The following is a 12,192-nucleotide window of genomic DNA, read 5'->3' as shown; positions in this document are numbered from 1 at the left end:
GTAGAATTTAACTTCTATATTGTAACTAAGTAAAAAGAGGGTGTGTTTGGTATAACGGCAAATGTTTTCCGTGGAAAATGTTTTCCAAGAAAATATTTTCTTGGAAAATAAGTAGTAATTTTATTTATTTTTCGGTGTTTGGTATGCAAATTAAGAAAAATGACTTCTCAAGAGTATTCATAAATAATTTAGATATAATAAACATGCAATCATAAACTTTCAAACCAACAACCTTCCAGACCCATAAATTTCATAAACTTTTGAACCGCTATACTTTCAAAATCGCGGAATTTCGAATGCGTAAACCTTATAATTTCTAAACCCGTAAACTTCCAAACACATAAACCTCCAAACTCATAATTTTGGAACTTGTAAAATTTTGAGCCTTTAAACCGATAAATAATAAAATTAAAACTGAAAAATATATTTTAAATTTTTTTTCGGGGGGGGGGCGCAGGGGCGGGGCTAGGGGGAGGGGTAGGGCAGTGAAGCGAAAAAAAAACAAAAATTTAAATTACAAAAAAAAGAGTAAATTTTTTTTTGTACGCGCGGGGAGGGGGAGGGAGGTGAGTGGTGCAGAAAAATGAAAAAAAAAACAGAAATTTGAAATTGCAAAAAAAAAAAAAAAAATTAAGGTAAAAAAATTAATTTTTTTTGGGGGGCGGGGGGGGGGGGGGGGAGGGGAGGAATGGAGGGGTAGTAGGGTGGGTGGTAACGGAAAAACTGAAATTTGAAAAAAAAGAAAAAGCCTTTTTTGGAGAGGGGGTGGGGTGGGTTGGTGAGGGTGGGGAAGGTTGAGAAGGAGCTTTGGAAAATGTTTTCCCTTCTCTTGATAAGGAAAACATTTTCCTACATTTGAAGGAAAATAAATTGATAAGGAAAATGTTTTCCAAAACATTTAAGCCAACCAAACATAAAAAAATTAAAAAACATTTTCCGGAAAATGTTTTCCTTCATACCAAACACACCCTATATATCAAGTCACTTAGAAGATGGGTACAGTTCAATAAGTAGAATTAGTCACCTGCTGAAAAATAAAATAAATGATTCGTTATAATAAATCAAATATAAAAATTATACACTAGCTAGTATGAGTTAATCTCAATAATATGATATCCCCTCTTTACCTTTGCTGTGTTTGGAGATAAGTAATTCTTGGTGAAATAGATAGACTGACACTTGAAGTTGATTAGCAACTATCAGATAAGGGTGCACAAAGTATTCCTGTTCACGCAGGGTCCGAAGAAGAGCCGTATCTCAAGTGGTATGATGTTGATAACCTAACTTAATACAAGCATTAATTGCGCTATTTTCACGGCTCGAACCCGTGACCTATAGTGTTCAACTTTAAATATGCCCGTGACCAAATAAACACCTCTTTTTGCCAAGTGACATAAAAGTTCGATTATATATTCAAGAATATTTACCAGCTAAAGCATCAAGAAGTGTAGATTTGCCGCAACCAGAAGGGCCCATAATGGCCAAGAGCTCACTAGGGCGAGCATAGCCAGTAAGACCTTCCACTATGTTTTTGCTGCCACTTTTTCTATTAGAGACAGTCACCCACAAGTCAAGAAAACCCCTCCACTTTTTAAATGATCGTTCCTCTTGCCCGCCTTCGCAGAACTTGACTCTTCTTCCTGCTTTCCAATTTGAATCTGCTATAACTGATCCATATATAGGTTGGCGCCGGCCGATAAAAACTCTATCTACAAAATAAAATATTGTAGCATGAAATGGCTAAGTGATGTTAGATAAAATAGAATATAGTACACTGCAAGGTTAATTTGAGGCGTAACTAATCGCTAGTATTTTTTTATATTAAGGGATAACAAGTAAGTTCCTCTTCAAGATAGAACAAAGTCATTTATACTTCAAATTTACTTTGTCACTTCTTAAAAAAGGCCTAAATGTATAAAGTTGGCAAAGAAGCTATTCTCTAACAGTCATAGAGAGTTTCACGAACATGGTATCCATTTAATTTAACACTTTTATATTAAAGTTAATTTTTTTCATAAAAAAATAAAACCTCAAATTTCTTATATGCATTTCGATGTGTGATAATCGTCACTATGGCAACTACTGACGCTCTGGTGTTTCTTCAAACAGTTGAGTAAAGCTATAAAAAGAAATATAAAGAAAGGGAAAAGTTGAAATGCTTATATAAATAAGCTGTAATAGTTTGAGCGTTCTTGTCTCTCGCCCAATAATTTTATCTCTACGTCTTATATATATATATATATAGGAGAAGAAATGGTCTAAATTTTTATTCAAATGTCTAGTTATCTATATTACAGAAGAGCTTGGGTTTCGACCTGTCTGTTTTTAGTCATTACAATTTTAGTTGGGGGCATTTTAATCATTTAAATTAGTATACATTGCCTTTCTAAAAATCTGGCAGCCACTGATGTACGTGGCTTTATTTCCTGCCAACACATAGTTGTATTACACAGTTCCTCTCTCACAGTGTTTGTTCGATCTCAACTCTCTTGCATTATTCTTCCATTATTCTTTCTCTTCAGCGTTTGATTTCACTAATTACTTTCTATATGCCATTGCAGATATGTGGCAACTTTTTATATGTCATTGTAAGTTTTTATTAAGACATCTCCTCTCTCTCTCCTAGAAATTCCGCCCGACCTTCTTCCATTGTAACATCTCTTTTCATCCGTTATTTAATAGGAGTATTTCTTGTTTTCTCTTACTTTAATTTAAGAATTTTATATTATGGTTTTGAAAATTTATTATGTGCATGTTGTATTCTATTTGTAGATCAGACAATTACTTTCTTCATGTGTTGGTGTGAAGTCTTGCAGTCAATTCATAATTTATCCAGAAAAGACCCCCAATAAAATTCCCCAATTCCATCCATCAAGACCCTAACTCGAAAATTATCTAAATCTCCATATGTTATCAGGTCAGTTGATGTCTTCATCAATTCTTCTCCGGCACTCAGTTATTTTTGGGAACATTACTTGTGCTCAACTCTAATTGTAGGAAAAAAAAAATCAATCTGATTGAAATCCTTTGTGACTTTCACCTGTTATTTTTTGTGGATGAAGTTATGAAATTCGGAAAAAGTTAATATTGATGTATATTTTCCAACAAGTTAGATGAGTTTTATTATAATAGGTTTTATCGTTTTCCTTATTATCAATGTTAGTCAACTATATGTTGCAGAAATATAAACGAAGAATTTAAAGAGCCATTTTTTTAGCAGTCACTAATTTGTCCAAAGAATAGTTCCTTTTACCCATTTGTATTACTTTTAGTTCTCTAATATAACCACTACATTATTTACTTGCAAAAGATTAAGTTCATATTTGATATGCTTAAGTTTTTCTGTTTTTACCTTTTCCTTTTGACTTCAATATTTTGAAGTTGAATGAAGGAGTCATTAGTTGTTAATCCATTTTCGTTAGACTGTTATTACGACATATTATTCTTCTACGGTTGTTAGATCGGGGAATTATTACTAATAAGATTATAAAACAACAGTGCAATAATATATTCTTATTACTAATGAACACCTTAACAGAAAATATTACTTGTTATTTCCTTTTTAATTTATGTGTTTATATACCATTTAGAACTTTATTGTGCTTTGCCATTATGAGACAAGTAGTCTTGTGACTGTCAATGATACTCCATGTAATTGAGATTAGTCATTGGAGATTGGAACTACTCAGAGCTGACTTGGTTTGTTGTTTCAAAATCTTTTGGGTAGCTTAGAAGACAACATTTGTGGCAGGGGCTCAACTGGAGCAATGTCTTGTCAGAGTCGCGGGGAAGAAGCCTGCTAGATTATTGTGCTTCAATTACTTTATAAAGCCAAGACAGTTATCTATTTTGGTATGTTCCTTTATTTCATGTTCTTTTGGTAAATAACTCCCAATTTTTAATTTAGTTGAATTTTAGAACGCTGTCAGAACTGTTGAAATTACTAACATTGATTCATGCAAGTCTGCTCCTTTTTTATCTCCAACAGTGTAAACCAGTTAGCGGTCATAAGCTTTATAACTACCAACCGCTATTTTGAGCTGCAATTCTTGATTTTAATCAATTTAAGGTGATTAGTTCCACCAAGACAAAACAGAAAATAATTCGATTGCTTGTTCGCCTTTTTGGCTTACGCGGCAAGCTGATTTTTGCGCTCTTTGTGTTGGCTTTGCTGGACCTAAAATTTTCATATTAGCTCAACTTCGTCCACCTTGATTGCTGGGTTCTTAAAAATATTGAAGTGTTATACTGAGAGAATTCGAAAGCAATTGTATCGATGTAGAAAAGTTAAAAATGTACAAATGGAATTAACACATCTGTATTTACCGATGTTCTGTACATAACTTTAAACTCATTTGTAAAAAAAACCACTAATAGCAAAAGAAGAAAACTATTACTGATTTTCTGAGATTGGTATTAGTGAAGAGATAGCCTCTCTACTCTCCGGGGTAGGGGTAATGTTTGCGTACACTCTACCCTCCCCAGACCCCATTCGTGGGAACTCACTGGGTTGTCGGTGTTGTTGCTATGCTTTTAGCTCGATAACTCTGTTATGGTACTTCCTTGGTAATAGAATTTTATAAGCTTGAACTTCTTTTGGTTTCTTAAACACTGATAATATAATTTGATCAAACTTCTCAGCTTTCTTCTCTATCTAAAGTGTTCTATTGTAAGCATTGGTGTTTTTAATATTTATTTCTTGCTAAGCTCTCCATCAAAATATTGATGGTTCATCTTTGTTCCTTTTCTTTGCTCATGTCATACTTCAAAATTCAGTGGTTCAAGGCTTCCTCAAGAAAACAGAATGATATAAACAATAAAAAAAGCGGCTTACTATAGTGTGAAACAACCTAAAAAGGTATTACCTTAATCTTAACTTGTGTCAAATATTTCAGTACATAGCTATTTATTAGACATGTTGACCATGCCATGCTACTCTCTTATGTATAGTTCTTCATTGAACACACATGGATTTTTCATAAGAAGGTTTGGAGCCTCCCTTCTGACAAGCTGTCATTAATTTCTTCTATCCGTAATTGTATCCATTTCTCAAGCATTAGCCTAGATAGAGATGAGACCTTTTTGAGTTGCTGACTTGACCTGTCTATGATTTTTGCTACTGTAGAGAACTTTCCTGGAATCAAAATTTGTTATGTGACAAAAATTTAATTTACCATGTAGTTTATCCTTTACTTGACAGGTAACTTCGTTTCTCACAAGACAAGGAGAAATTGTTGACACAGAAGGATAGCAAACTACGCTATGCTTGGCGGGAAACTCGCGAGAACAAGTGCCCCTTTGTCATTTTTTGGTCATTTTTGTACTTCATTATTGTAGGAATTATCAAATGATAACTTTATACATCAAGACAAGATATAGATTTAAATGTAAACACTTGTTCCAAGTCGTAAACTTGCATTTTCACAGGTATTGATCCTTGGAACGATGCATCTGTTGAAGTACATGCTTTTTCTATCAGCCAAATTATGTTTTCTGGAGTTTTTATTATGCATCTGCAGGTCTGAATTGTTGGGCCCGTGCTGGCACGGGCAGTCACCACCTAGTATGTTAATAATAGATCACGTTTCTATAATTGTATTCCTAGTACATACACATCACCGAATATCAATCACATATTACAAAGAGATAAGGAACGTGGCTTAATTAAGTGATGACGAATTATTCGTCAACGTGTCCGCAGACTAGGAAACTCTAATGTAAACCTTTTCTTTGTTGTGATAATGTCAACATGTCAAGCACGACCAGTCGGCAATGATTCAATCATATTGGTAACATCGGATACGAACATATGATTAGATAAGAAGCAATTCAAGATATGATCGTTACAGAAACGTTATAGAAGACTCCTCTATTAACCTTTATTAGACTTTATTATTTTTTATTATAATTATTTATTACTTTTTAATTACCTTTTATTGTAGCATTAATATTAGTAATTAAGGAGCATAATTTGTAGATCATATAGCTCATAGCTCTAGTATAAAATATAGGCTTTCATTCTATTGTTAGATATCAAGAAATGCTAAGAGCAAAAGAATAATATTCTCTCTCATTCTTTTAAGTTTTATAGAAGTGGCCCGAGATTTTTTAATTATTCTTGATCCCTACGGAAACATTCTGAAGCTTAGTCTTATCTTTTCTTTAATTCTCCTAATTTTAATCGCTTTGTTCTTTATTACCTTATTTTATTAATTTAATCTATGTTTCTATAAACCACGTTACAAATTCAATGTATCTTTTTACGGGTAAACAATTTGTTGCCCACCGTGAGGCATAGAAAATTGTGGTGTTATTTTGATCTGGTAATCTTTTACTAACTTACTTTGAAACTTTTCTCTTGTAAGCATAAATCCGATATCGCAGGTAACGACGTGAATAACTCTCTAAATGTTGGAACAAACACTGAGCGTGAAGATATGTTCCAATGTGATGATCCAACCATCGGAACTCGTAATGAAGGAGATGAGACAACTCCGGTTTGCGAAGAATGAAATCCTCGGCATGTAAGAAGTCCAACTCCTAATGATATGGACGATGACCATGCTGTTGAAGTGGTCAAAGTTTTGTGGGTGCAACAAAGGAAAATCATGAATCATCTCTCAAGACAAGATCAAGTAATGGCGGAGTTGAATCAAATACTTTCGAGTGCTTCCAATAACTCCAATGGAGGAGTTCGAGTCTCTCATGGTGTGACTGAAATTCAAACAACACAAAGAACATGAAACATCACTTCAAGGGAGGAATTTGGATTTAATAAAAATGAAGCAGGTGGTGCAGGTAGTGGATCCGGGACGACAACAATGCTAATGATCCTTTTAAAACCTAACTCATGAAATTCATGAGGGAAATAAGTGATCGAATGGATCAAAATGCTAAAGAATTACATTCCCGGATGGATCAAATCCCAGGAGCACCACTAGTACTGAAGGGGCCGGATTCAAAAAAATTATGCGCAGTTGCCGTTGAAACCAAGTGCGACCCCGAAATTGATTCTGAAGAGATTCAAGATGCCCGATATTACAAAGTATGAAGGAACATCATATCCATAATAGCATACAACAACTTACACTACGAATGTAAAGGGAAATGATTTGGCACCGCACGAGACCGAATCTGTCTTGCTGAAGAAATTCGATGAAACTCTAACAAAAGGGGATTTAACATGGTACTCACTTTTACCTGAACACTCAATTGATTCTTTTGAAATGCTTTCATATTCTTTCATCAAAACTCACGCCGGAGCAAGAAAAGTTTAAGCTAGAAAAGCATAAATTTTTAGAATCGCTCGAGGAGATCCAGAGTTGCTATGAGAGTTTGTGATCTGGTTCCAAAAAGAGAGAATGTTATTGCTGGCAGCACTGTATGAATGAGCAGCGGAAGAGTTCTCCAAGGGTATCAATCCCTAAAGTTTGATGCCTTAAAAAGTTTGAAGGAGGGTTTGTTGGAATTTCAGGCAACAATGTGGGCAGATGTTCATAACAAGTATGAGTCAAAGATTCATATAGAAGATGATCAGATAATTAAATCGACATCTTCTACAAACCGGAAGCAAAGTTAACTGAACTTTGATTAGAGGCATTCCAAACACAGGTTTGAACAATACCGATTGCGATCACAGACTGACAGGAGACAGGGACGTTTTCGCAGCGAGTCACCCAAAACTAACTAGTAATGTCTACGAATGTTGGGGAATGTTGTATCAGAGCAGCAGAAACCGCAATAATAAGTACCGAAAATATCTAAATATGGTTAGGAACAATCCTTACAGTATATTGGAGATAGCCCGAGCTGGCTCCAGAATAAATAAAAAAGACTGGGGACTTCCAGATAAAGGACTAGGGACTGCTAGATCAGCCTTGTGAAAAAAATTAGAAGGAATCAGAATCAAAAACCGATTGGACCCAATAAATGTCAGGTCGACCACAATTCTCATGCAAGGTATTTTTGTTCATTTCCTATAAATTGTCTTACATTCAAATTTATAAACCCTTGTGTACATTTAAGGAATGAAATCAAGTAAAACTTGCACCTTTTAAAACATTCTCGTATATATCTGATTATTCTTAAAATTTACTCACACTTAAAAGCAAATAAGGATTACAAATCCGAATAATTGTGCCCGGATGAACATGAGACGTCCTCTTCATAAGCACCATAAACATAAGGGCCCTTTCTTATAAAGCCATCTAGTCAAATGGCTAAAGGTCGGATGCCTTATTTCCCTGTCGTAAAGTTAATCGGATAGACTTTATCAAAACCAGAGGTACGAAATTCTGATTAATCCTCTGTCTCTAAGGTTGTGAGGTTAGAAAAGTTTTTGGGTATAACAAAAATTCAAGAGTCTTGTCACGACCCCAAACCGACCCGGTCGTGATGGCGCCAATCGTGAAACTAGACTAGCCGATACATCCACAATTAAATCCATATCTCATTTAAAACTGTAAGAAAAACTATTTTTCAACTGAAATTCGATAAAGATATAAAGTTAAAATCAAACAAAGCGAAAAATACAAGCCCGACCTCGGGTGTCACTAAGCCATGAGCCATGCTACAATAATTCCGAAATAAGACAAGACCAAATAGTCTGAAAATAGCAATGATGTACTAATAAGAAGATAGAGAAGAAGAAAAAGCAGAACTACGATCGCCAGGAAGCTATCTCGCTATCTCCGTGAAGTCCGCAACTGGAATAGTCAACAGCCGCTACCGTGCCTGAGATACCTGGATCTGCACACAAGGTACATGGGGTAATGTGAGTAAAATAACTCAGTAAGTAACAAGTCCAAACTATGGACTGGCAGGTAGTGATGAACCAAACCTCAATAGGTAATACAATTAAATTGTACAGAAAAGTAGACACGCTTGTAGTTCAAGTAAAAACTCAGTAGTAAACAAATACAATCTGAACAGTACGGAGTATAAAGCTCAGGAATCCTTATGTACCAATGCACATATAGCATGAACAATGTTTCGTGTACCTTCAATCATAAGTGCTCAACCACTCGGTACTGTATATGGCCATCCGGACCAGGGAAGATCCATCCTGGAATGTATACACATCACTGACCGCAGTCATCCAGTACCGAAGAAGGCCATTCCAGCCCTATGGAGAAGATCCATCTCCAGGTATAAATACTTCAGACAAGATCCATGTCCAGGGAAGATCCATCCCTCAATATCATCAACTGCACTCACTGGGGGTGTAAATACTCCAGAGGGGCTCCTTTCAGCCCAAGCGCTATAGTAAGCCAACAAACGCATAATCAATATCTCGCTGCGATGTGCAACCCGATCCCATACTATCACTCAATATCAGGCTCTCGTCCTCACTCAGTCATCACTCTCCAGTCTAACACACGGGCTCAAAATGTCATGATACTAGCCCGAAACAATGATATGATGTGCCAAATAACAATAATTGAGACTCAAGCATGATATAATATGCATGAACATGACTAAGTACAGAATATCAATGAAGCTAATAATATGACAGCAAGAAACGACCTCTCGAGTCTCAACAGTATTGGCGTGAAGCCTTAACATGATAATTAGCATGATTTACAGCTCATTAACTTAATCACATAATTACAACACATATATCAGCAAGAAAGAGTCACTAAGCGGTGCCATGGGATGATCCAGGCCGCGATTCTCACGGTGCACGCCCACACGCCCGTCCCTTGGCATTTGTATCACCTCAATAGTAATCATAGTACACATAGTTTGGAGTTTCGGATCCTCAGAACTAAGTTTGGAAGCGTTACTTACCTTAAGACAAGCCAAAACTCTAGCCTGCAACGCCCTTGCCTCTTGATTCGGACTCTAAATGCCCCGAATCTAACCAAAATCAGTATATTATCATCAATATATACTAAAGGACTGAAACCCATACGAAAAATATCAAATTAATTCAAAAATACCGAAATTGGCCAAACCCGACCCCCGGGCCCACGTCTTGGAATTTGATAATCTAGAATCTTTATCCTCCCACGAGTCTATACATACCAAGAACATCAAAATCGGATCTCAAATGGACCCTCAAATCACCAATTTAAACTCTCCAATTTCAAGCCCTAATTTCTCAATTTTCACCCTTAATTCCTACAAATTTCATGCTTAATCAACTGAAAATCACCATAGAATCTAGTTTTAGGTTCAAGAAACTTACCTCAATGAAAACCCCCCTGATTCCCTCTTCAAAACCCTCCAAAAAGCTTCATGTCCGAATAGGAATGGTGGAAAATAACCCAAATTTCGCGAAGTCCACCTTATATACTTTTTGCCCAAGCATCTCGCACCTGCAGCCATCTGCGGACCGCTTTTTCGGTCCAGACCACCGCATCTGCGACTTCCACTTAATCCACCAGAACCGCTTCTGCAGTCACCCTACCACACCTACGGTCTCGCATGTGCGCTTCACCTTCCACACCTGCGGTTCCTTCTCTTCTCTTCTGCGGTCTCTCATCTGCGGTCCCCACTCCGAAGGTGCAGTTATCACAGAACCAGCAGCTTCAACTACATTCCCAAATTTCCAAACTCTCCGATAACCATCCGAAATTATCCCAAGGTCCTCGGTGTCACACCTCCTTTTTCCGCACCCGAGAGGGTACAAGGGAGTTTTTTTCCAATTAAAGGACAATTGAAACGGGATTTGTTTATTTATTTCAGAGTCGCCACTTGGGAGGTTTAGGGTGTCCCAAGTCACCAATTTTAATCCCGAATCGAGGAAAAGAATGACTCCATATTACAGTCTGCGTACCAGAAATCCGGATAAGGAATTCTATTAACCGGGAGAAGGTGTTAGGCATTCCCAAGTTCCGTGGTTCTAGAACGGTCGCTCAACTGTTATATTCGGCTTGATTATCTGATTTTATACAAATATGAACTTATGTGCCAATTTTATCTTTTAACCGCTTTTATCATATAATGTTATTTTTATCAAGAATTGCAACATCGTGGAAAACACACCTCGAACCACGTTACAATCAATGTACCCGTGGTTAGAGCTACGTTTCAACTCTGTTGAGATTGGGATTTAGGTCACATAAATGTGCACCTGAGTTTAGGAAGATAACATTATTAAATACGCACCTAAAGCAACTAGCATATTGTTATTTTGGGAAAGGCCGTGAAATTCGCTAAACGGCCTGTCCCGAATTCTAAGTATTTTAATATATACATTTAGAGGGCCCCGCAGCTCGTGCATTTTTGTTGGTCGAGGCTCGTCTCATTCATTATTTTTAAAAGAAATTTGCAACGTCATGGAAATGCATCTCAGACCGCGCCACCATCAATGTACCCGTGATTAGAGACACATTTCGACTCCGTTGAGATTTGGATTTGGGTCACATAAATGTGCACCCGAGTTAGGGAAAATAAATTGTTAAAGGCGCGCCTAAAGCAACTAGCGCATTATTATTTTGGGTAGGGCCGTGAAATTTGCTAAACGGCCCGTCCCGGAATCTAAGTATTTAATACATATATTTTGTGAGGGCTCCGTAATCTGTACATCTTTTATTTGGCGAAGCTCGTCTCATTTTTTTTATTTATTTATTTTTAAAAGGATTCCATTTTTATGCATTTAACAATACTAAACCTTACAGCTACTTACAACTAAAATCTCATAACTTGTCAAAAGTTTAACAAAAGAAGTTAAGCGAATGAGTGTTTTGGGCTGAGTAACAACAGGTACTAATACTAATTTTGTCCAAATGAACTAAGAAAATGAAGGGACGAACAAATTAACGTCAACTATGTCATAGAACACCTAATACGACTTAATCAAATGACATCAAATAAACAAGAATAACATAACACCAAGATGAACCAAAATGCATACTGTGAAACATAAGCGGAAAATTACCATACCGATTTCTATATTGCATCTTTGAACATTCAACGTAACGTTTCTTTATCTAATACATTGAGGTTTGAACAAACAGAAATGGATAGAGCCATGGACCAGCCCTCAACATCGATCTCAACGGGTAACCTTGAACGGGAACCCATGGAAACAATCATCAAAGCTCAAACGGAACAGCTCGCGCCCTTAGCTCGAACGCGAACGGACGAAGAAGAAGGTGATGACTGCTACTGGTTTTTTCGTGTGGTCCTTTGAACGTGAGGGGGCTGGAAGGAACTACTATATACTGGACGTGGAGATGGGGAAGG

At 36.6% G+C, this 12,192-nt stretch overlaps 1 long non-coding RNA gene across 4 annotated transcripts; it reads left to right on the top strand.

Annotated features, from left to right (window-relative positions):
* Nucleotides 1–2,478: 2,478 nt before the first annotated feature.
* On the top strand, nt 2,479–5,478 carry LOC107825798 (uncharacterized). Of its 4 annotated transcripts, XR_001657154.2 has the most exons (3): nt 2,479–3,852; nt 4,777–4,858; nt 5,201–5,478. It is a non-coding gene; the product is annotated as an uncharacterized LOC107825798 (long non-coding RNA). The 4 variants fall into 4 exon arrangements; XR_012693463.1 differs by lacking the exon at nt 4,777–4,858; XR_012693464.1 differs by having other exon boundaries at nt 4,777–5,478.
* Nucleotides 5,479–12,192: the final 6,714 nt, after the last annotated feature.

Source organism: Nicotiana tabacum, chromosome 7, assembly GCF_000715075.1.
Source record: "Nicotiana tabacum cultivar K326 chromosome 7, ASM71507v2, whole genome shotgun sequence".
Classification (NCBI taxonomy): Eukaryota; Viridiplantae; Streptophyta; class Magnoliopsida; order Solanales; family Solanaceae; genus Nicotiana; species Nicotiana tabacum.
The sequence above is the reverse complement of the archived record's forward strand: the minus strand, read 5'-3'. Positions and strand labels throughout refer to the sequence as shown.